The sequence below is a fragment of the Centrocercus urophasianus genome, unplaced genomic scaffold (genome assembly GCF_019232065.1).
Source record: "Centrocercus urophasianus isolate 14NV4802_14NV808 unplaced genomic scaffold, USGS_Curo_1.0 seq_18, whole genome shotgun sequence".
NCBI lineage: Eukaryota > Metazoa > Chordata > Aves > Galliformes > Phasianidae > Centrocercus > Centrocercus urophasianus.
The window spans coordinates 29,066,138-29,090,195 of record NW_024884733.1 but is presented as its reverse complement, the minus strand read 5'-3'; the positions used below and the strand labels follow the sequence as shown (position 1 = coordinate 29,090,195).

Here is a 24,058-nt window from a genome sequence, read left to right as displayed (position 1 = left end):
GGGCTGAAGGGGGGGGTGATGGGGTCACCGGAGTCTGAACTGTGCAAAGCAGGAAGGCTTTGATGGCTGCTGATGGTACCTAGAAGAATGCTGGAAGGAGCAAAGGCGATGAGTCACCTGGGCAGGAGGAGGCACTTTGGTCGTGCTGGTCAGAATAGTTGAAGGAAACGTGTGAAAAGCAACAGGGGCAGAGAGATGGGATAGAGTGAGGTGGTCAGTTGTAAGCGTTTGCTAAAGATATCATAAAATATTTTGTTCTGAATTTGTTTTGCTTTCTTTTTTTTTTTTTTTTCCCCCAGTATTCACATAGTGAAAACCAATAACAAAACAAAACAAAAAAATGTTTTGAACCACAAATAGGGATTTTTCATTTAGAATATTGAAACTGGATGGTCTCAGTTTGTCATAACTGACCTTTTCCCTCCACACAGAAAACCCAGTGTTGATGAATCAGCATATTTATTAAATAAACATTTCTCTAAATGCCTTGGCAGGCAGTGTAAGTAAACATAGCGGAGCAGGCAAGCAGAGATGGTCATTTGTTCCTGGAACTGGTCATTCTATACACGTATGGTGGGACTTGGGATTTTCTTCCATTTTGTCATGTTTGAAAATTGTTTTGCAAATCTCTTCTGTAGATATTTATTTTGGCTGCCTTTGTGTATTGCATGCTATTGTGGTTTTGCCAAGTCAACAGAAACTCAAACTGGAATTCTGGATTAAGAGCTTTGCATCTGCAAGTTCGGGTGTTGGGCGGCTTGTGAACCTTGCCTAGTGTTTGCATTGAACTGCTGTGGCTGTGGTGACTGCTGCTGTGAAGTCGCCTGGCATTTGTGCAGGAAGTGAACTGCAGAGGTGCCACATGAGACAGTGCAAGGAACTACAGGATGTGGGGGCTCAGGTCTCCCTGGGAGCTGTGGGCCACCTGAACCTGGTGGCAAGGGGCCGCGTTGGTGCTGGTGCTGTGGGAGCTGGGGGTAGGGCTGTGCCTAGCTCATCTTGCCGAGGGTGGTGTGGGGCTTGCACAGAGCAGGACGTGATGCATGTGTTTGTTGTGAGGATGTTACAGTATTTCATCTGCTAAAGATCGGTCTTGGATTTGGTTGCCTGTTCCAGGCACTTCTGCGAGCAGATGTATGGCGTTTGCTGTCTGCAGCACCAGGATGTAACGTGGAGGTGCTCAGAATAGTGGTGGCTGTGTTTGCAGTGATGGGATGTGGTCTCAGGTGGTCATCCAGGCAGCAACTCTGCTCACTGGTCTGTGGGTTACCTCCGCCCTGTCTTTGCAATGGCATCACAGTCTGTTTTTTCTTCTACAGCTGCTGGGATCTGTATTGTACCCTAACACATTCATGTTTTTATGGTTACTGGCAGAAGTTTGCTTTCATTTAGCATGGAGTGCCCTATCACTTAATCTCAAGTTCTCTCATAGATGATATGTTATCAGTTAACAACATAAAAATTAGGTTTCTAACCCTTCAGACATGTACTCCAGGAAATTTTCACTGAAGCTATTGGAACTCTTATCAAAGTCTGGAGAATACAATGGAGTATCCAGTGCTGGCAACACTGAATGTCTTTCATGAGATATCCCACCACTTCAAAACTCATTTCCTGCTTGCAGTTTGTAGGAGTTTTCCACTACCTTGGACACTGCTGTGTGGTAACCATTAGTAAATGCTTCTTTCACTGCAGCTGTGTGCGACTGACACAACGCTACGCGGTGCCAAGGCAGTCATGTAACCTCTGTCTGCTGTGCAAGAGCAGAGAAAGTGAGCAGATGCAAAGAGGTGCTGAGAAAATCACATGAATGTGGTGGCGAGGATTTGTTTCTTTTCTCAAGGTGCAGATGCTCTGTAACAGAAATTGTAGATCTGCAAAGCTCACACGTAGATGAGGCAGCAGTAAAAAACCTGCTTTTGCAGAGTTATAAATGTTATAACTCGTTAACGTTATATTAAACGTATAAATGTTCTTTGCATACTGCTGCATCTTCAAAAAAAAAAATAAATAAAAATCCATCACTGTGCCTAGAAATGCATGGCCCTTCTCTCCTTTCTTTTTGCACCTCCCTTCATCACAGAATAACTTTCCATCATTTCAGCTGGAGCTTCAGTGTAAGTGCTGACCGTCTCAGGACATGCTTGATAAGGTTAGTGTTGGTCTTTCGTATGAAGTCAAGTATTTCTAGGCTATGCAAAGATGCTAGCACTGCTTGTGGAGCTGTGAAAGCCCAACAAGGCTGTAGGGAATGTCCTATCAGTGATGCTGCCAGCATTCTGAGTTAAATTTGACCCAAATGTATCGAAGTTTGAGTTTGTTTTCAGTTGCTGAGGATGGCTTTAACTCAAGACAAGAGAAGAAACCAGGTTATGTGGCTTTAAAACACACAAGTGTGATTTCCTTTGCAATTGTTTTCATTTTTCTTCCCGTTGATGTTCAGTTGAGTAAAGTAATCAAGGCACTCTGTAGGAATGATAAACTTTTAAAGTATTTTATCCCAGCAGAGAGGTTCTGGTAACTTGTGACAGTCCAGAACACAGAAAGTTGTCAAAAGTACTAATTGTAAATATTAGGAATCAAAATTACCTTCAGAAACCAGTCCCTTGAAAAATGCTTGTGATTTCAACTTGCAGAAATCAACCAGGCTTATTTGGAAAGCTTTGTCACAAACGTAGGCATGTTCTGTATTTTCTTAAATTTTGGAGATGGTTCATAATTTTCCACAAGAAGCCTACCTCTGTATTCTTAGGTTTTTTTGTGGTGATAAAAATTACCATTATATTCATTAAAAGTCCTTCACTCTTCCAGTTTGCATTCTCTAGCTACCTTAAAGAAAAAGAAGCAGTCAATTGGTTCAACAGATTGTGAAGTTACAAAGATCAAGAATCTTCCTTCCATAACAACCTCCTAACAGTTCCTTCAGCTGGAGCTCAGAGGTTTTGTACTGCTGCGAGTTGTGAGCTGCTGCTCGTGTTGCAAAATAGAACTGCAGTCTTGAGGTTCCTTCTTTTCAGAACTGAAGTTAATTTTCATTTTATGGGACAGGTTCTTCTCAAACAGGTGGTTGGAGTCCTATTCTATCAACTGGAGGTCAGGCTATGGAAATGTCAGGAAATCTGAATGCAGCTGTAATCATGTCATACCTTGTTGTGTTGGATTTAGCATATGAAATCTCTGTGAATGGACATTCAGCTAAGTAGAACTCAAGGCAAAAATGAAGAACGGAAGGCCAGATCTTCAGATGCTGTTAATTAGCTTATTTTATTGATTCTGGTGTGGATTTTGAGCCAAGAAAGGTGAACTTGATGATCCTTATGAGTGCCTTCCAACTGAGGATAGTTTGTGATTTAATGAACTCTAGGCTATATGCAAGCCATGCTGCCTATGTCTGCCAGTGAATTAGGATTGTCTTCACTGAAATGAAAGCCAACTATGCTTTTGTTTTGGCATAACGTTCATGTATCACTGTTCCAGAAGCATTTAAGATGCACACTGTATCTGTGGACTTAGTGCAGTGTCCTTCCTCTGCATGGCTGAAGCTGAACTGTCCTCCCTTATTGCTGAACAGGTGGCAAAGCTTTGGCTCCATTGAATAAATGGCAGTGAAGTCTGCAGCAAAGTTGTCTTCAACAGGCTTATATTGCTAATGTAAAAGCTTTTTGTATTTTATTTTCATATTATGCAAACAAGACTGCTTACGAATCCTGATTTTATTTTCCAACGTGGTGTTTCTCATAAAAGTACATTAAAAAAGCTTAGACCTTAGTGAGGATGAAGTTTAATCCTTGCTGTTCACATAGGATTACCTCCTGCCATGAGACAGTTGGCTAAAATGGCCTAATAGTTTTTTGAAGTCAGTATGCATTTGTCTTGAACTGGTAAGCTCTAAAGCTGAAAGTGGGATGTAGCCATGCTTATTGCAATATTCCCAAGGAGCCCTGCATAACAAATGAACGTATTTGGAACTCTGCATTGTTAATGTGGGAGTAATAATATATTCATTCCAGAATATAACATGGAAACTTGCATCCCTTGCTCTTTTTGTGGTGATCAATATAACTGTATTTCTCCAGTATCGTGATACTGATCTTCCAAAGTGTGAACGCCGTGCATGATGCAGCTCAGTGACTCACCCAAAAGAGAACAACGCTCAATTATCTTTTTTTAATATGCATTTTTTTTCAGGAAATTTAAGCCCCAGAACAGCCGTGTGGAGGCAATCCAGTGTTTATCAGTGAGCAAAGCCTTTTGTGGGAACGTATTTGCAACAATGTATGGGGAGGGGCTGGATGTTTCCTCACCATCAGTGTCTGTGGGGAGGGGTCCCTGGAGTGTGCTGAAGCCCTGGCCCGCTCCCGGTGTGAGGAATTAATTCAGGGACTCCATATCTTTGTCCATGACTTGGCTCAACATCTTGCAGCAAAGAGAGCACTGAGCAGTAAGAAAACCCTGCTCACAATAGAGGGCTGCCAACACGTGAAAACCTGCCAAAATCCAGGCTAATTAGGTGCAAATCAATTAGATGGTAGAGGTGCATGTGAGGAGAGAAGGCATGTCAAGGACCCCCACTGGCACCAGGGCTGTAAGGAGCTAAGTTCTGCTCGTGTGATGAGCCGGGTGCTCTGCGCAAGGCCACTGCAAGACTGACCTGTCACTGTGGCCTTGGGTGGCCTGGGTGTCTGTGAAGTCCTCTGCCCTTCGCTCAGTCACGTACAAGTTTTGGTAGCAGCGTCAGTTTCTTTTTGCTGCAGATAAAGCTGATGTGTCTCACTCACCGAACACAGGTGTCTTCTCTTGCTCCTGGCGCTTCCCTTTGCCTCTCCCAGTGTGCTCCCATCCCCTCATTAGGCAAGTTTCTTGCTGAGTAAAAACTGTAGAAAAACATAGAAAAAACAGAGGTGTTTTTTATTTTTATTTATTCATTTATTTATTTATTTATTCCGTCCCAATGTTCAAGCAGTGTGCAGTCCTTGTCCCAGGGTATTTCTGAGCTCTCCTCCAGGCCTCCTGGGCCTCTGGAATCTGTGCCAAACAAAGCATTGGTGTTATGCCCACGATGCCAGGCGGCCAGCCGTTGTGTGCAGGTTGTGTGAGGGAGGGAGGGCTGGCAGCACCATGAGTCTCAGATCGCAGTCAGTCTCCTTGCTTTGGCAGTGATTCTCAAGCCAGAGCATATGCTTCCCTCTTGCTTCAGTGAGACTTGAACATATGAGTAAGGCTAGGCATGTGCCTATGGCACTGAGAATAGATATAGCAACTTGTGTAAGGGTGAGCAAACTAAAAGGATGGCTGGTGTGGCAACAGCTAAAGAAAAAAACCCTCAGTGCAAAAAAGCTGGCGTGCCAGGAGGGGCAGAATGCTTCCTCCCAACTTGCTTGTCCACTGGGTGGCTTCAGGCACGCTCAGCCAGCTTGCTCCATGCTGGCTGAATGGTTAGTGAGTTCCACAAGTGAGTTTATCGGAGTGTCTTTTTTTTGGTTTGTCACTTTTGCTCATCCCAATATTACACTTGTTGTGTCCATATGTACAGAGTTTGGCTTTCACTCAGGAATATTTTTTTTTTGGTGTTATTAGTCCTGAATTTAAAGTTAATCCTTTGTGTTTGATCACAACTTTGTCTCTAGTAGTAGAAAGATCCCATGCAACTCCAGCAGGTTCTTAAAAAGATCACTGTATGTCCTTCTAAATCCAAAGGTGTGCATTTTTAAAATAGTTCTAAGGGATAATTTCAACAAAATTGTATTACTGAAGGTGTTGATTTTGATGGAAGACTATAACCCGGAAAACTCAGAAGATCACTTCAGCAAGCCATTGCCTAAACACAACTTCATTAGAATCTTAAGAACCAGAGTCAGATAAAGAAACCTCTTTAATGTACTTTGCGTGCTCAAAATGAGCCATTTATCAGTTTCACTTAAAGAGAAATTGTAAAGATGATGGGTGGGGAGCCAAGTTTTCTTTAAATACTGAGCCTCTGAGTTAGCATTATTGTCTTGGCTGTGTTCCTCTCCGAATGATATGATGCAGTCTCCAGATAATCTTAGAAAAGAAATTGCTCTCCTGTGAGTGAGTCTGAACAGAGCCAAGAAAAGGAGGAAATTCCCATGAAGACGCTGTGTTACTCTTGCTCAAGGGTACCTTGCTTTTTCAGGAGTACAGTCAAAAAAAGCCATGTACTTGTGTACCCATCAGTAGAATGTTTCTTGCATGGGTTGAGGTGTCATCTTCTAAGCATCATGTACCAGATCTCTGGGATCTCTGTAGTCTCAGACAGAAAAGGCTGACAGGATAGTCCTCTGAGTGCTGAGTCCTCATCTCTGCAGGGCTCAGGTGTGAATAGCTCCTTTTAAAGGCAGATTTTGTAATGTGTGATTATTAAACATCAAACCACACAAAGTCAGTTTCTTTCCTACTGCTAATTCTGCTACTCTTCATAGAGTCCTATAGCAAAACGAAGCATTTATGTTTGCACTGAGAAATAGATACATGTATAAAAATCTGTTACAGATGTAATAACTAATAAAATACCTCTATTTTGATGTTTAAAGTATCAAGTATTCAATGTTCTGTGTTGGTATGTAGGCAGCTATTCGATAGATAGGGTGGCAGTGCTCAGGAGTTTATAGCCCAATTCCTGGGTTTCAGATCCAGTAGAAATGATTTGTGGTGATTGCAGGTGACTACTTTTGTTGAGCTGTTCATGCTTTTAACAGTGAAAGGCAAGCAGGGACCTGGCAGCCAAGAACTTTGAGTAAATTGAATTTTATGGGGAATGCCATGACTAACACTGCTATCGTGACCTCGCTGTTTATTGGGATGGCTTTGCAATACTACAGTGTTTAGAAAAAATCATTTCCATATGAGTACTGGTGTGAGATTTTACTTTCTGAACATATCCTCCTCAGTTTGCGGGACGTTCACCGCTGTGGAGCTAGGAGGAGTAGGAACCTATCTGTTTTCAATTGATTGTCAGAGGACTCACATACTTAGGCTGTGTGGTTCAGAATTGATTTATTTTGTGGATGTGAAGTTACAGTTATAACATTTTATTGAACAGTCATCATTGGTAAAGAGAAAGTTCAGGCACGCTGCAAAGAGATTAAATACCTCTGAACCCAGGGGCTTTGGTCTGAGTGGTGAAACAGAGAGCTGTCTTCTGTTATCTGAGAGAGAGGGGCCTGGGATGCTCCACTGTCAACCTGCTATGAGAACTTGGTTTCATAGTGAGTACTGTGGTGTGGGTGATAATCAGTCTTCTGGACTATTCTGACTATGGGCAGAATTCCTCTTTGCTTTCCTCTCAGTCTTTCCTTAGAAGAAGCTCTGTTTTTTGGCTAGGACAAAGCCAAGTTGTGTGTCAGAGTAATCTGAGCTGATGCACTGATGGTTACAGCTAAGGGTCTTTTAATCACTTCTGCGCCTCTGCTTTCTGCTGTTTCTTGCTGGACTGTACATACCTTTGAACACACATTAGATGTGGAAAATGTGTTTGGAGAACAAGCCGAAGACTCTGCACATCAATGTTCAACTTCCCACTGTGATGTGGCGTCCTTTGTGCCCCAGGTAAATCATTCAGACCCCCACTATGCCTCGATTAACATTCTGCAAAGTGGCATGCAATGTTACCTCTTCAGGGTTTTAGAAGGAAAGATGTACGAAATACAGCGAGCTGCACAGCCTCGATGGCAGTGCGAAGTACTGCCCAAGACTTGGGGTCACAAGTGCACCTCTAGCACCAGGTGCTGGGCACTTTGCTTTGGCTAATGATGATGGGAGCTCAGTCACAGAGGGTGGATGAAAGGTTCAGGTTAACGACTGTGTTTTTCTCAATCTCACGTTTATCTGTTATCTTCGCTCTGTCTCCTGATCTGACAAAGTCATCCAGGAATGGGTTGAAAGAGCTTAATTATAAAGGGAAGATATGGCTGAGTTTTCTTTAAACTGTTGCAGAACATGAAGCATGGGGCATGTGAGATAAGAATTGGATGTCAGCTTCCAAGAAGAGCTGAGTAATCATCTCAGTGATGCTGCCAGCAACTTGCTTCCTTTTGATACAGCTAAAAGGTTACTGGAGGGTTGTTCACATCACTGTGACTGCTGGGACTCTGGGATTTTGGTGACAGCTCCTTTCGCTGTTTATTTCTCTTCCATTTATTTGGAAGAGTGCATATTTTTTAGTTTGTTCAAAGGAGTCCCCTTTGTGTTTTTTTTTTTTTTCTCTCTCAAAGAAACAAAACTGGAAAGAGCAGAGTCTTGACAGTATTTTGGCTCAGACCTTTGGCAGGTATTGAGTGAAAATATGGCGTGAAAAGTGTAAGCTCACACTATTTATGTCTACACTGAACAGCTGGTAGTACTGGATTGCACTGTTAGGTTTGTTACCTTTGAGTATCAGTCACTCTTTGCAGCTCAAAGGATGCCATTTACCGTTGTCTGACTGCCAGGTCTTTCCTGGTTAGATTTATCTGTGAAAGCACAGATAGTTACCGTTACATTTTTTTCAGAAATGTCTGTAACTCTTGCTGGTATTTTCTGGGACAGGTAGCAGAAGCCTCAGGCCATTCCCTGCTTCCTATCAGTTTCAGCAGGTGCTTGGTGCTGCTGGTGCAAAGGTGGTGCCACATGTTGTAGAGACCAAACACCTATAGGGGGATGAAACCACCCCATCTTCTCCTGGGTGGCCATGGGCTGCCCCATCTGATGCCCACTCCAGCCACTAACACAGTGCCCCGTGGCTCAGGCTGGCACACAGCCTTTCATCTTCTCTTCCCTGTACTCCCTGGTGCTGAGGAGGTGATTTTCCCCATCCATTCCCCACCAGGATCCCCTTTTGACACCCAGTTTTTCAGGGCAGGAGCATGGCAACATTGCCTGCTCTTTCTGAGTCTGCTGGTGACCTTCCTTGAAGAAGCGTGCACCAGGAAAGCTGGTGTGGACCTGGATCTAGTTGCCCTGTAGGGTGACAGCAGGAGGGACCATATGACCGCTTGGTGCAGACACATATGGAGCTTACTTATGGCAGCATCCCTTCTGCAATGCCCTCTGACACCAGCCACCCTTTCTTGTATGCTCTCCTTTGAGTTCACTTGTGTAACCCCTTTGGGGCAGGCTACGTCCCTGTCTGAACCTGGCCTTCTCACATCAGCTTCCAAAAAGGAAACCTTCCCAGAGCCAGAGGTGAAATCATGCATTTCCACGCTTTACCACCTCCTGACTTTTCCTCTCCTTCCATCTTCAATAACTTCTCTTTTCTAAGTCTGTAATAAGCATCTAAATTATTTGTTCCCTGTGAGGGGCTCAGTGAAATGTAAGCTCAGTCTCTCACTGTCACCCATTTGTGACTTTTGTGACCCGTGCAGTCTGGATGGCAGTTACTGTGGGCAGTGGTTACTTCTCACTTGCAAGCAGGATAGAACCAAGACTGCAGCTAAGGCTTTGTAAGCAGTCCTTTCAGGGTATTGCATCTCCCTGGACATGTCTTACATTGCTCCCCAAGGCAGCATCGTTTCAATGAAGAAACAAATCTGCTTCTATTCTCTCTTTCTGAGAGGAAGCTCTGCTTGTGCTCTTCTGATCCTCTCTGTGCATTTCTCATTTAATTTCTGCTATCTCCTATCATCCTCACGGACAATAGCAATGATAATGCCAAATAATAATTATGATAGTAAGACCCACCAGTGCCTTCTGGCAGTTGTAGGAAGAATGGGGCATATCTGATAGTCAAATTTCACTAAAAATTCTCTCTATATATAGAAAATTAAAAATAATAAAAAAATAAGTTGGCTTTAGATTCAGCTTTTTGAGCTAGAAACAATATTCAATTTTTTGTAATTCTGATTTTTTTTTTTAACACACTTATAGTTTTTTAATGAACTTGTGGAAAAAAAAAAATGAAATAATTTTTTTCTCCCATCCTTACCACTTCAGTTCTGCTGTTTAATGCTGTGAGGGACTGGCTTTTCACCTGCATGTTGCAGACCCTGGCAGTGCTGCCAGTGGAGGGCCAGAGGAGGAGGTCTGAGTCGGCAGAGGACGGGCATTTTGCTATTCTTATTTCACTCCATCCCAGAGGAACTGTGAGGTTTCCTGTCGTTCTGTTTGCTCCCTTACTGGGCAGTGGAGGACAGAGGTACATTCACCTCAAATGGGAGAAAGGTGAAAACTCACTACACCATTTCACCAATGAGGTCCTTGATTGGAGCTTCCTTCATTCAGGACGCTGAAGTGGGAGTACATTGATCTTCAGGCTGTGATGAAAGCCCCATTCCATTTAAACAGCATTGAATAGCAGAACTTTTGGTAGTGTTTTGACCAGGTCACAGTTTCTGCTGGTTCCTGTGACATGGCACAGACGGCTGGCACGAAGGCGGAGGCCCCGATGGAAGGGCATTGCCGCTGCTGCTGCTGCTCAGTGCAGAGGAGTTCTGCCTTCTGGAGGCGCAGCCCTGTGCTGCTGCCACGGCTGCTGGTACCCTGGACATCAGTTCTACACCAGACTGTTGATATCTCACTTCTTGTTTAAAGCTGGCAGCATTCTCAGTGTACTCTGGTGCTTGCATCTCAGAATTGCAGTGTCAGCAGCCTCAGCTGCTTTGCTTCTGTGGAAGGAATTATAGTTAACAGAACCCAAATTATACTTTGCTTTTGTTCAGATATCTCCTGTGATGCCTTTCTTGACAATTAATCCAACTTGGTTGTTCCATGTTTCTGTGAGCCCGTTTCTGAAGTCACTGTGGACATAGATGTATGAACTGGGGATGCTCGCGCAGCTTCTTTGCCCTTTAATTAAAACCAAATGACACAGGCTGCAGGGCAAATAACAGTATTCACCAATCTATTTTTCTTTCTTCTCAACAATTTGTTTATGTTGGAACTAAGCATTTGAGGCTTGAGCTGAGGTCCCTTTCCTTTGCTGTGGCAGAACTGACTGCTGTGTTTAAGTGGCACGCTGTTATCTTTTTTTACTCAGCTTTGGCCATGCATTTTATACCTCTGTACTCTCCTTTGATTTATGTTTATCGTTTGTCTCCTGATTTTCTTTATTTTAGTGTTTCCACCTCTCTACTTACTGATCATGGCAAACATGCATGCTAGAGAGTTTGACAGCCCATACTCAGTACAAATATTCTCCATTTAAAAAAAAAAATAAATTATATATATATATATATATAAAATATATATATATATATATATATATAATATATATATAATAGGTTTTACTGTGTGCCCTGAAAATCAAGAAAGCAGGTTTTCCATCAGTCACTTGTAGAAGATAGCTCCAGAGTTGAGGGCCTAAAAGCTCTATCTTCTTTTCTGGGATAGTTAGATTCAAAGGCAATGAACAATGAGATGATATGGATATCCCAGAACCTTTCAATGCCTGCACTGTACCAGACCTCAATTAAACTTAAAATTCAGCAAAGGAGAAGTGTTCAGGAGAAATAGTCCACCTATTCATCTACTTGCTTGTACTCTTTAAATTAAATTCAATGGATGATAACCTTAGCTGAGATATATATATATATATGTAGATGGACAAGAACAGATTGCCTGAAATTTTTACCCTGAGGTTTTTTTAATTGGTTCCAGCTCTAAAACAGTGCAAGCCACTTATATACATGTCTGAATGCTCTTGATATGAAGTAGCTATACATCCTATTCCTAAACAACTCTGCGTGAAAAAGGTTTTAGTCAACTCTGCAAAGAGCTGAAGAACTCAGCAATGATATGTTGCAGACCCTTCAAAATTATCTAAAGTGGAAAAATAGGGTCAATGCAACAGTAAATCACATTCAAGATGAATGAGCTGGAAAAGTAAAATTGAAATTATTGAATGAGATTTTATTACTATCTGCTGTGAGTGCTGTGGGATTAAAGAAAAAGGCCAGATTTCCTGTGGTATGCCAGTATAATCACTGTGATTTTATCACAGCTATGTCAATTTAGTGCAAAGGAAAACGTGACCCTATAAATGTTTGTGATGAGAGGTTAGCAGCACAAAGAAAACAAGCAAATTGTGTAGCTTTCTATGGCACAGAGCTGATGAAGTCAGCAATTAAAACCTGTATGTTGCTCCACAGGCAGGTTCTGTGGATAGAGATGCCAGAGAGCAGCAGGCAATGGTGAGATGGTACACAGTGATGTCTGCGCCCTTGCCAACCAGGAGCTGGGGAGCAAGGTGCAAGCCTGGGTTGAGATCAGGCTAGAGAAGCTCTGTGCAGGTATGTCCCCCATCCCCAGCACGCCTGCAGGGATAGGACAGCCTGGCGCCCTGCTGGGAGGACTGGCTGATTCAGATTTGCACTGCAGAGTTGTGGGACCAGGGACAGGTCTGGCTGCCGTATGGCCCTTGCACCAGGCTCTCTGCACAACACCTCCCGGCAATGGCAAAAGCTGGCCTTAGCCAGCAAGCGCTGACCTTGTCAGCTGAGCTCCTGTGAGGGAGATGTGATGCACTGACGGGCCGTGGAGATGGTGAGAGTGGAAAGTGCAGCTGCAGCTTGTCGGCCTCACAGCTGCTCTGGGCCACCTGCAGCAGGGCCTTGCCCAGCTGACTTTGAGTATCTTGGAGGATGGGGGGCCCACAAGCCCTCTGACACCCAGGCTAGTGCTTGATAGCACTCAAGTGGGGAAAAAAATAAAGAAGGAAGTTAACTATTTGATTTAAATAGAATATCCAGTGCTTTAGGTTTTTTTTCTGCATCTTGTCCTGTCCCTAGGTGGCACTGAGTGCAGCCTGTCCTCCTTTTCTTTAGTTTCCCTACCAGTTATTCAAACACGCCCCTAAGGTTCCCCTGGTGCCTTCTCTCTTTGATACAAAACATCCCTGGTTCACTCGACCTCTACTCCTGTGGAAGGTGCTCACCCTGTGACCCTGTGCCTGTCTTGCTCTGATATGTTCACAGCTTTCCTGGATGGGGAGCCCAGAGCTTGAAATGGCTCTCCAGGTATATCCCACCAGTGCTGAGTAGAGAAGGGATAATTTCCTGTTGGCAGAGCCCTTCCTGTTGGCACTAAGGGTGCTTTTGGACTTCTTTGCTATGAGGGTGTGTTGTACAGAGAGAGGCCCAGAGTTGCTACACAGTGGGGAGAGGGAATGGGCTCTTAGTCCTTTGAAGGAGCAGTCGGCAGTGCAGGGGCAGCCCTGGTGTCTGTCCCTGAGCCCCGTACTGCTCCAGTCTGCTGCCCAGCACAGTGTGTAAGAGTCGCCTTACAGCCAGGCTGATGATGCAACGATGTTTTTGTTTATTTTTTCCTTTGGGCAGTGCCTAGAAGGTAGAGCTTGCAGTCCCTTGCTTGCAGTTATCTTGGGCTAAGTCCAGGAAATCGTGCTAGCAATATATTGTTTGTTAAAGAAGGCTTGCACTCTGTTCCAATGACAAAATTACATGTGTGAGTCATTCTGCCAGAAATAGTGCAATGAGCCTTTGGTAGTTTGGGATCTATGTCAGAAATAAAGCTTGGACAGAAAACAGAGATTTTTTGGCTTCAGGTAAGCAAAGCGAACCCCTCTTGGGGGGGAAAAAAAGTTGCAATTTCAAGTGGAAAATGTCGGATGAGGGAAGAAGGTACAAAGAGTGCCAAGAAACAGAATTGCTCCTCTGGCATAGAACAGAGGGAAGCCTTTCCAGTTGGCGGTGGGGCACCCAGGAGCAGTGTGGTGGTCACAAGCTGGCAAACGTGCTGGTTTTTCACTCTGGTCAGTTACTTTCAAGTAGGCTTTGTGATGTGCAGTAAGGAAACGTATATTATGTTCCTTCAACTACAAATGCTGATGCTTCTGTAAGTACGCTACATAATGTAAGTGCAAACACCAGGCAAGAAAGGGAGCTGCTTTTCATAGCTTCGGAAATCATACACCAAGATAAATGCAACGAACTGTTTCATCCAGTTGTTAGTGTTGAGAACCAGTCTTGGATAAAGAAATGCCTTTGGTCTGGGATAACCAAAATGTCAGCATAGCAATAATAATGAAGACAGGCAGAGATTGGCTTCCTCCCGCAGTCCAGGTTCATTGCTTTCATCACGGTGAAATGGAAATTCATATTTCTTACAGTACTTTGTATCTCTCTCCATTTTTATTTTATTTTTTAATTTAATCATTTCCAAATTCTAGTAGCCTCTAAAAGCTGCTGAAGAATTAAGGCTGTAAGTAGCCAACCTTTGTCGTAGTGTTAAGTGTCAGGGGCATTAAAGCAGTTTAATGTATTTATGGTGGGAATTAGATGTCAGACATTGTTCAGCACGGCTTCGGGCTGAGCTCTGCAATCCGCAGATGTTTATCCTGCGAAAGGGACAGAAAATCTCAACTTTTGAGCGCTTTGTTTTAGGGTTCTCTTCAGTTTCTCAGCTTCAACTATCGCAGACGTCCTCTCACAAACACTGTCTAAAATTCTTCCACTCACATTTTTATTGACAAATTTAGGTCTTGAAATGTATCGATCATCTCTCTGGAGTTCCTTTGTGAAGGACTAGAAATAAATTACCCTAGGTCAAGTTCTGTTTATGCAGTGGGTTGTTCCTGCAGCATTACCTTCTTGACTTAATAGCTTCCTTTTGGATGACATTTCTCCAAGAAAGAAGACAAATTGTCTGAGGTCAGCCTGCAGATCAGCTCAGAGCGTAGGAGGAAATTGCAGCTGATCAGCTAAATGCAGGGCTGTGCCCGCAGCGCAGGCAGCACGCCGCTGCTCCGCAGCACGCACCGTGGGAGCGCTGACCCTGCCCTGCCGTGCACTGCTTTCAGCTGTCTTTTTCCCTTTTCTTCTCCCCATGCTTGGTCCAGCTCAGACCTTTCTCAAGTCCGACAGACGTAAGCGGCCCGGTGACAGTGAATGTTGTCAGCAGAGCTGTCCTTCCAGCACAATGCTGAAACGTTCAGTGCTCCACAGTCTGCTTCTATTAACCCAGCGATCACCTGGCCGTGTCCAAAGCTCTCAGCTATCTCTGCAGGCGTTGCACAGTTGAATTTTCCCTCTCTTTGCCTCCTGCAGCCTTCTTTGTAAGTGAATATGAAGTGCTGGGTGCTGAAAGCTTGCAGCCCACTCTGCTCTTGCAGCTGCACAGCGGCTGTGCTCTGGGGGTTGTTTCCTGCTGGTGGCTCAGGACTGGGGGAAAAGATTCAAGGGCTGCTGCTGGTCCCAGTTCTGCTTTTGGTGAACTTGATGCTGGTTCACAAATGTGTACATGGGTTTCTTGCTCTGAAAGTAATGCCTTCCATTTATTTCCACAAAAGGCACAGCAGATACAAAGCGCACAACAACACTATTGGATAGAGCAAATCCTCAGCTACAAAACACTGTTTTTCAACACAGTCTCCACCGTGAAATGTGCATTTTTTTTCTAGTGCCAAACAAGAGCCTGCATGCCACGCTCTTTAATGTCTACACCAAAGGACTTGATGTCCTGTTGCCACTGCCGCCTCTCTGTGCTCAACATCCTCTCTTTGGTGTCCATCAACTTTCAGCACACATTGATGAATGTCAGTGGGTTCCAACTGTTTCTGCATGAAGGAATCCCGTGGCACACCTTTGCTTCAGATGCCATTTGGTCAGACTGCCCCTCTGCTGCTATCTGTCATGCAGCAAAAAAATGTAACAGGATGTTGGCACAAAGGTTCAACCGCTGCTACCATACTGCCAACATCCATCTCTGATGTTGAGGGCCATTGTAATAGGAGGCGTTACTTTCAGAGCAGCCCTGGCACGTAACAAGTAAATATGATTGATTGAGAGTACATTTGCTGAAGCTGATGGCTTTTAGTAGTATGAAATTCACTGTGAGGGAGCAGCCAGATCTGCAGGCACTGGCTGGAGCGGCACCAAACCTGTGCATTTTGAAGCCATGCTTAAAGAGTCAAGCTGAAACTTGGCTCTGTGTCTTTCCCACTGCACGCTGTGCCTGTTGGGGCAGGACCCGGCCTGTTTCCCTCTGCACTGCTTCTTAGTTATGGCTATGGCTCTATTTTAACGTGCACCTCCCAAGCACAGCCAGCCCGTATTTGAGGTGCTGGAGTTACCTTTTCCCTTTGTGAATTCTTCTGTTTATTCTGTGCTCTACAGGAGAAGAAAAATAAAAGTCTCCCTTTAATTAAGCTCTTTACCCTTTGAAGTTGTTTTGGATTTTTTTTCCATTGATGATGTAATTTATGTAAATAATCATCTATCTATGAAAGGAGCGCGTCTGTCAAAAGCTAAAATAAAAAACATCCGTCATTTTGAAGTGATTAACATTCTCCAGATGTTTAAATCATCAGATTTCAGGAGTTTCCCTTTGTTGTGATAATGATATAGTATCCAGAACAAGAATGTTTACTTTTTTGCATGGGTCAAACGCAGATTTTTCACAATCCCATTAAAGCGTGCTGTCTGCTGTAACCGAGTGTGCAGGTGAAAGAATATGCAGTTATTATTATTCCCCTTAATTGTAAACTGCTGCTGGTAATTGTACTGTAAAACTGAGACAAAAGGAGCAGACTTGGAGGGACCACCCCTGCCCACTGATGTAATCGATGTGCGGAGGTCGGTTTGCACAGAGATGTTATCTGCTCTGCCACCCTGCAGTGCTGCCCTGCTGCTGGGGCTGGCTGTGGGCTTTGGGCGCAGAGCAGATGTAGCTGATAACACTCAGTGACAGCTCTGAGCTCTCGCCGTCGCATGCACTCAGCTTGGGACTTCAGGGAGGAAATAAGACGTGCATTCCTCTGTAACATGAGGGAGCTCGTGGCTGATCAAGGGAGCCTTGCCCAGGCTCTGCCTGTGGTGATAACTGGAGCCAAAGGGCCCTGTGGAAGTCAGGGGAGTTCTACTTGAGGAAAATGGCTTCATGTGTATGAAATGGATCGTTTCCCTTCTACAACCCCTGCATGGCACGTCCTGCGATGGTTAGGATTATCTGACAACAAGGGAAACGTGTGGATCCCGATGTCCTGGTGTTGCTGGCCAGGCAGAGCTCTCTGGGCACTCCTGGGCAAAGCGCCGAGCGGCCGAGCCGCCTCTCAGTGCTGAAGCTCTCCTGAGATGCGCCTTCTTTTAGAAGTATCCAGAACAATTGTAGATGATGGTACCGGATAAGTAACCACAGCTTCTTCCAACATCTCATTTGAGCTGAAATGTCAACCACATGATTGCTCAAAATTTAACGTTTTCCACTTCTTCACTTTCCAATGTAATGTGCCACGTTTTGGGATGTGAAGCAAGCACTGTGACTGTGCCTTGCTCTGCCCCGCCGCCTTCCCTGCACGGCTTCTGCAGCACTGCTCTCCTCTCGGCAGCTTCAAGCTGACTTTTTAAGAACAGCAACACAAACCTGGTTTTCCCTTCCACCCAGAACTCACATCTCTCTAAAACTGCACTCACATGAGGTCCGCAAGGGGGAAGCTCAGCCTTGTGCCAATTCTCAGTGCATGCTATAGAACTTGTGCCTCTTCCCAGCCATTATCTCATCCCCCCTCGGTGGCCTTTGCACCACTGGAAAAAAGAAGGTAAGTGAAAGTTACGTTCTGAGGAAGAGGAAAACCCTTACGACACAACACATGATTGGGTCTTTTTTTTTTTTTTTTTTTTCCATTTTCTTTTTCTGTCTGGCTTTTTGGACCTGAACTTGCCCCTGACAATAAGAAAGAGAAACCTCACTTCAGCACATCTTTCAAAGGTCTAAGTTACCTGAAGTAAGGTTTCTGCAACATGTGGCCTTTGCAGGGTCAGTTACTTGTCAGTGTACTTCCTTGACATGGCCAAAATAACTCATTAATGACTTTAAGAGTTACTTGCAAATGAAATAGATTTGCTCTGCAGCCAAAGAGAACAGCAAGCCAGGCCAGCTGGGAGATAAGTGAGCAGCCAAGGCCCCCAATGCTCACACCACAGCCACCTGGGTCTGTGAGCTGGGGGCTTCTTCCCCTCCAGGCCTCTGCTTCTGGATCACAGTTGCTTTGTTCCTGTGATGCTAAACTTGCATCTTTAGTTAGCTTAGATGGTAGAGATGGATGAAGGGCAGTTTTTCTAGGTTGTGTTCTGCTTTATTTTTTATCTTTGTTTTTCTCTATTTGCATGGCCCCGATTGTAATGGATGCAATAGCACAGCTGATAACACTGCTAATAGTGGGTAGAGCTCGCTGTCGATTTCCCAAGCCTTTACCACAGTGAAGAATGGGCTCCAGCCTCCCTGGACGCTCTGCAGCAGCTCCTCACCCCGCTGTCTGTGTGGGATGAGGCTCTCCCCCCTGGGGCTGCCATGCAGCTCGGCTCTCTGCCACCTGGGGCTCAGGGCCCTCAGATGTGGGCATGCAGTAGAGTCGGTATCTCAGCATTAGCTGGGATGGATTTGATTTCTTGAGAGTGCCTGGTATGATGCTATGTTTTTGGTTCTAGGAGAAAAGCAGTGTTGATAACACACTGGTATTTGTTGTTCCAACCCGCATGACGAACCCAGTGGCTGCTCCAAGCCCTGCAATGGTCTTGCAGTTGCTCTAGCCTCTTGGACAGACCCTGTGGTTACTCTGACCCTCCCAAAGAGCCTGGAAGGTGTCACAACCCTCACAACCAGCCCTGTGATCACTCCAGTCCCCATGACAAGCCCTGCAGTTCAACCAGAGAACCAACCAGTGCCAGTGTCATTTGCTTCCATAAGAAAAAATTTGTTCTGCTTCCCTTGTCCCCTCCCAGCATCCACCTCACCGTACATCTCTGGAGCAAAGCTGAGAGGAGCCAGGAAACACAGTGAGCCACTGGAATGGATGCCTTCCGGGGGGGAAAGAAAGAAAAAAAAGGAGATATAAATGCAGTTCTTGTCCAGAGACTGGCTTTCAATTGAACAAAATTCTACAGCACCTGGGTGGGCAGCTGTTCCACCCATGTGTTTAGTTGACATCTGTCGTAGGAACCTGTCACACTTCTCCATTTCTCACAGAATCACAAAATGGCCAGGGTTGGAAGGGACCTCAAGGATCACGGATCTCCAATCCCCCACGTAACTGCTGGTTTGTTACGTGTCTTGGAGTCCAGCTGATGCCCAGTTAGCTTCAGCTGTCTTCGTTCAACTTCATACTTCGAATTAAAGTTCACACATTTTATATATATATATAAATAAATATATATATATATTTAAGAAAGAATGACTTGGAAGAGAAAAGAAAGGCGTGGAAGGGGAAAAGGCAAACACAAACTGCTACTCGCTTAAAAATATCACTGCTTGATGGAGGCTAAAAGGTGGCAGCTGTGCCAAAGTAGTGGACCCTAAATAGCTGTGCAAAAAAGAGCATGGAAAGCTCTGATTGCTGCAAGTACAGTAGTGAATGTGTGCTCTCAGCCTCAAATCAAGCGAGCTTAAAAAAAAAAAAAAAAAAAAAAAAGACCCAATCAAGGCAATAATGGCCTCCACTTCACAATCAGAGAAGTGCTTCTACTTCAGAAATCCTGCCATTTATGGCTGATTGCTAACCCTGGCCTCATTTCTAATCTAAAGGGTGAGCAATAATTTGGAAAAGGAATTATAACAACTTCCCAACCATTTGGTAAATCGTTATTATTTTGAAGGGGTGTTGGGAAGCTGTTGCTGTTTGTCAGGTTTTTTTTCCCACTGCCGCTCTACCATTTCCACCACAGCGATTCTCACTGATGTCACACCAGAAGAAGAGTAATGTGCAGTGGAAATACATAAGAAAAGCTGGGAGCGGTGTCAGATCCCAGGGCTGCGGGAAGGGAACACGAAGGGAAGGGGAAGGCTCCCTCCCGTGGTCCCGCAGTGCTGCCCCGCATGGGGCCAGGGCTCTTAGGTGTGTTTTCTAGGAAAAATCCAGAGTCGGAGGGTTGAGCTCGTGCATCTCCCAGCCCTCAGCCCCAGGAGTGCCCCGATTGCCCCCTGGCCAGAGCACAGGATCGCGTCCGATGCCTTCTGTTCTAAGGGTCAAAGCGCAGAAAAACAGATGTCACAGAACAGAAAGACGGGGACGTGTGTGTGGTGTCACCTGCATCGGTTCGTGCTGATGAAATCATGGTAGTGTTTTGGTAATAACAGGCATTTGTGAGCAAAACACCTCTTATTTTAGTGAGCTGAGGGCAAAATGGAATGTCATCATCTCTCCGGATGAATGAGCTCCACGAAATGATGTGAGATGTTTTGTGACAAGGACAATTGCTATTTCCTGAAGGATGGCAAAATTTCATTCAGCGGCTCAGGAGATAAACACAGGCGCGGTCTGACTGCGGCTCTGTGCCCCGGTCCCTGGCTGTGCAGTAGAGGCATCTGACGCCGTTGTTATCTGTCTGTATTTTACATGATTTGAGGAGAAACCGATTCGAAAATTTCCAATGACCCGGTGAAATCCGAGCTACTTATTGCAGGACAGAAATATACAGCTCCAATCAAAATAACAACTTGGAATGTGTTTTATTAAATAGAGTTCATTTAATATTACCCTGGAGTGCTGTGGATTTGAAAGCGCATTCTTGAATTTGAACATTCATATCTTAGGCAATAAGAACGAGAGGAGAACGGCCGTTTGTGAGATTGAGCCATCCGGAGCACATTCTGATCCCCTGCAGAACCGACCACGGCATTCCCCAGGCGATTCCCCAGCGTGGTGTGTCCTTGGGTCCTTTGTCATTCTGCGGTGAAGGAGGTGCGGGGAAAACACACAGATCCTGCACGGCACTCTGCCCGTTTTGCTGCCCCTGCTTTGCCTTCGCTGCTCTACGTCTGCAGTATTTGAAGCGAGTGTACCTGCAGCGAGAAAACAGAGCCTCGTTCAGCCTCGGTGGAGCTGAGGTCTGAAAGAATAGGAAAAAAAAAAAAAAAAGAAAAAAAAAAAAGAGAAAGGATTATAGATTGTATGCTTAAACTCCACGAGCATTTCGCTTGTAAATATTCCTAGATTTTCGTCAGCGGTGTTATGCAAATATATTTAAGTCAGCAGATGATAGAGCAGCATTGCTGTCAGCGCGCACCGATGCTGAACTGCTCGGGGACAGCAGAGCTCGGCGCAGAGCTGCGCCGTTTGCCCCTCGCTGAGCCCCGCGTGGCAGCAGCGCGTTTCAGGGACTCGCAGTGCCGGCATGCGCAGCACAAAGCTCAGGAAACGGCTTTTCTGAGGTGGTGGTGAGGTAAAAAATACTCCGCAGTACGGCGTGGGGCGACAGGGCGGCCCCGCCACTGAAACGACGTGTGAAATATCGCATCCTTTGGTATTCATGGGAAACCCTAAATGAAAATGTAATAACGTTTATTTGCTTTGAGACCTTACAGCCCCCGTAAGTTGAGAGGCACTTCTTTCCCCCGGCCGTTAGCGCGGCGCGCCGGACTGCGGTCGGGGCTGTCCGGGATGCGGTGAGAGCGCGGATCCCTCGTTCATAGCGAACGCTGGGCATAAAGAGACTGCAGAGAAGTACGCCGAGTAGAAACATCGTCTGTTCATTTAGATGTTAGCGAGCTACGGCTGCGGAGAGCCTCAGCTTAGAGTTCCCGTGTCATTTATAACACTAATGGCGAACCAGACCGCATACATTTCTAGTATCAAAATTACAGTCTCCATAAGCACGATGCGTTATCTTTCCTAGAGCTGTCTGTGCCTTAATGAAGGACGGAAAGTCGCGTGTTCAGCCTTAGCGAGAAAATAAACAGAAGCCCCGAACTCTGAGCGTCCTGGGAGGGGGCTCGGCCTCCGACAGCAAAGCGGCCGCGGGCTCCAGGCGGCGGCTGGCGGGGGGCTGCGCAGGGCCGGGAACCGCTGGGCGGCTCTCGAGCGCGGCTCCGTGCTGAGCGCGGCCCTGCGGCCCTACGGCTCCGGCTATCGGGAATCCGCCGCTGGGCGGCCGAGGAACGTCGGCACGCGGGGATCGTGTTCGGACTTCTCCGACACGCGCGGATGCTGCGCTGCAGCGCGCCGTGCAGAGCGACAGCTCGCGGGCCCGCAGCCCTCGGGGCAGCCCCGCGCCCAGCGCAGCCCAGCGGTGCCCTGAAAAGCTCCCGGAGAACAAAGTAGCGAAACGGACACCTGTCAGATCCGCTGAATAGATGCTGAGTGACTCACACCGTGTTAAAATACTGCGAAATTATACGTGAAAGGTGCCGAATTAGAGAGAAGGAGAAGCCCGTCCTGTCACACGGACGGACGGCTCCGTCTGTGAATGGCGCGCGGCTCTCGTTCGGCGCCGCCCGGCGCCTTTCGGCTGCTCGGGACGAGGCGCTCCCCAGCCGGGATCGTCCGCGATGGGAGCGCTGCGGAGGTGTCAGTGTGGGGCACGGCGGTGTCACAACGGAACCGCCACGGGGCGGGTTTGGGGGACCGGTCCCCGAAGTACCTCGTTTTGTAACTGCGGAGTGTGCTCACAGTGCGCTGAAAGGTTCCGCTGCAATTGAGAGAGATGTGCTTTTATTTGTCATGGTGCTATGCAGAAAATGAAAACAAAGAAAGATTTTTTTTTCGGTGTAAGACTGATTAAGTATTGTACTCGCTTGGTTACTCTAAATGCACTGCACCCAGAGAAAAGAACAAACGCTTATGTCTAATTTCTGTGTGGAATTCGGATATTACTCTGTTTTAAAACGGAGCCCAGGACGATTTGGTTCCGATGTCCCCAGGCTGTCCCTGCTCACACCGCTGCCGCAGTCGGGCAGCACTCCTAGAGGGCTTTGCTTGAGCTGGTGGGAACAAATTAAGCGGGCAGCTGAGAGGAATTGTGCACGTGATTATTGCATTATTATCTGTTTTCTGAAGACTCAGAAATTCCCTTTCAGAGCTTTTAGTTGTTGCTGTTGCTGTTAACGCACCGTACGCTGCAGCGTTACTGTGTGCATTGCGTTCAGCTGACGGTAGAGCGGAGTTAAACCTCCTCCTTAGTACCACGTTTTGTCAAATCCAATTGCCGGGATATCGTGAAGCCGTTGTGTATTTCCAGAAAATGAAAGCGCTGATGTCCTGCTCAGTTCCAGAGCACGGTGTACTTACTAGAACAAGTTATTATAGTATTTTTCTAAGGGACTACCGCGTTTGTAGCCGCATGTCGTTAAGCTTACAGCACGGGGCAGCTCCAAGCAGAGCTCACGGGAGCGGCGCCCAAGAGCCAAACGGTGCGGTGCCGCAGCGCGGGGTTTCACCGCACATCGCCCCCCGCGGCACGGCGCCCGGGGCTGCGTGAGGAATGGGGCGAAGGAACGCCTCTGCTGGCCCAGAAACAGCGCAACGCGAGGCAAATTACATCGTCCTTAGGAACGTTCGGGTGTTTTGAGAAGTAAACGAGGAACTTGGGCGGAAGATGCCTTTTCGTTAGCAGAGAGGCCTCGCGCACTCTTACACGCGGCAAGGATTTGCCGACGGTTGGAACCTCTTTGCCTATCGGTGATTCCATCCCTACACGCGCGGGCGGTGCGGGCGGTGCCGCTCTTTGGGTGCCCGCTCCCCGGGCTGGCCGCGCGGTGCCGCTGAGCGCTGCGTTACACCGCAACGGGGCGGAGTGCGGGCGCGGGGAGCTCCGGGCCGGAGGGATCGCGGCGCTGCGCGGGCGGGGATGCGGGCGGCACTGCGGGCCGGAGCGCGTCTGGGGCAGGCCGGCAGTCAGAAAAGCCTTGTGCACATCGGTCAAAGCTTTAGGCGTTTAAAACGATTCCCCGCTCTACTCAGATTCACGCGACTGTTCGGTTTCGTTGTTGTAGGGCCTTGGATTACCGATTTGCTTAGTTATTTCATGAAGTTCCTAACAGCGTCCAATAACCGGCGCTAATAATTAACAGCAGTAATTAAGGCGCACTTTCTCTGTTAAGAGACCCTACCGCCCTCTGGACTCGGGACGGCTTCAGGGGGAATGCGGGACGGCACCGAACACCGCTCCGGACTCCACCGCGTCTCCGAGCCCCGGCCCCGCGCCCGCAGCGGTGCCGCGCGACGAGCAGCGGCGGTGTCCCATCCGTGCGGTTCTGTGCCCCGCAGAGCGCTCAGAGCTCGCTCAGATTTTTCAACGCGCTTTTCGAGAACGCGGCACATCAGAACGCTGGGAACAGTTCGCGTTCGTTAACCGGCGCTTAGCATCGGATCCGCTCCGCGGGCTCCGCGCGAACTCCC

At 46.5% G+C, this 24,058-nt stretch overlaps 1 long non-coding RNA gene across 1 annotated transcript in view; it reads left to right on the top strand.

Moving 5' to 3' along the window:
- LOC122160526 overlaps positions 1-23,832 on the top strand; it is a 63,365-nt gene extending 39,533 nt beyond the window's left edge. Inside the window, exon 4 of the long non-coding RNA XR_006168852.1 lies at positions 23,761-23,832. This is a non-coding gene — a long non-coding RNA (uncharacterized LOC122160526). The remainder of the gene's footprint in view (positions 1-23,760) is intronic.
- Positions 23,833-24,058: the final 226 nt, after the last annotated feature.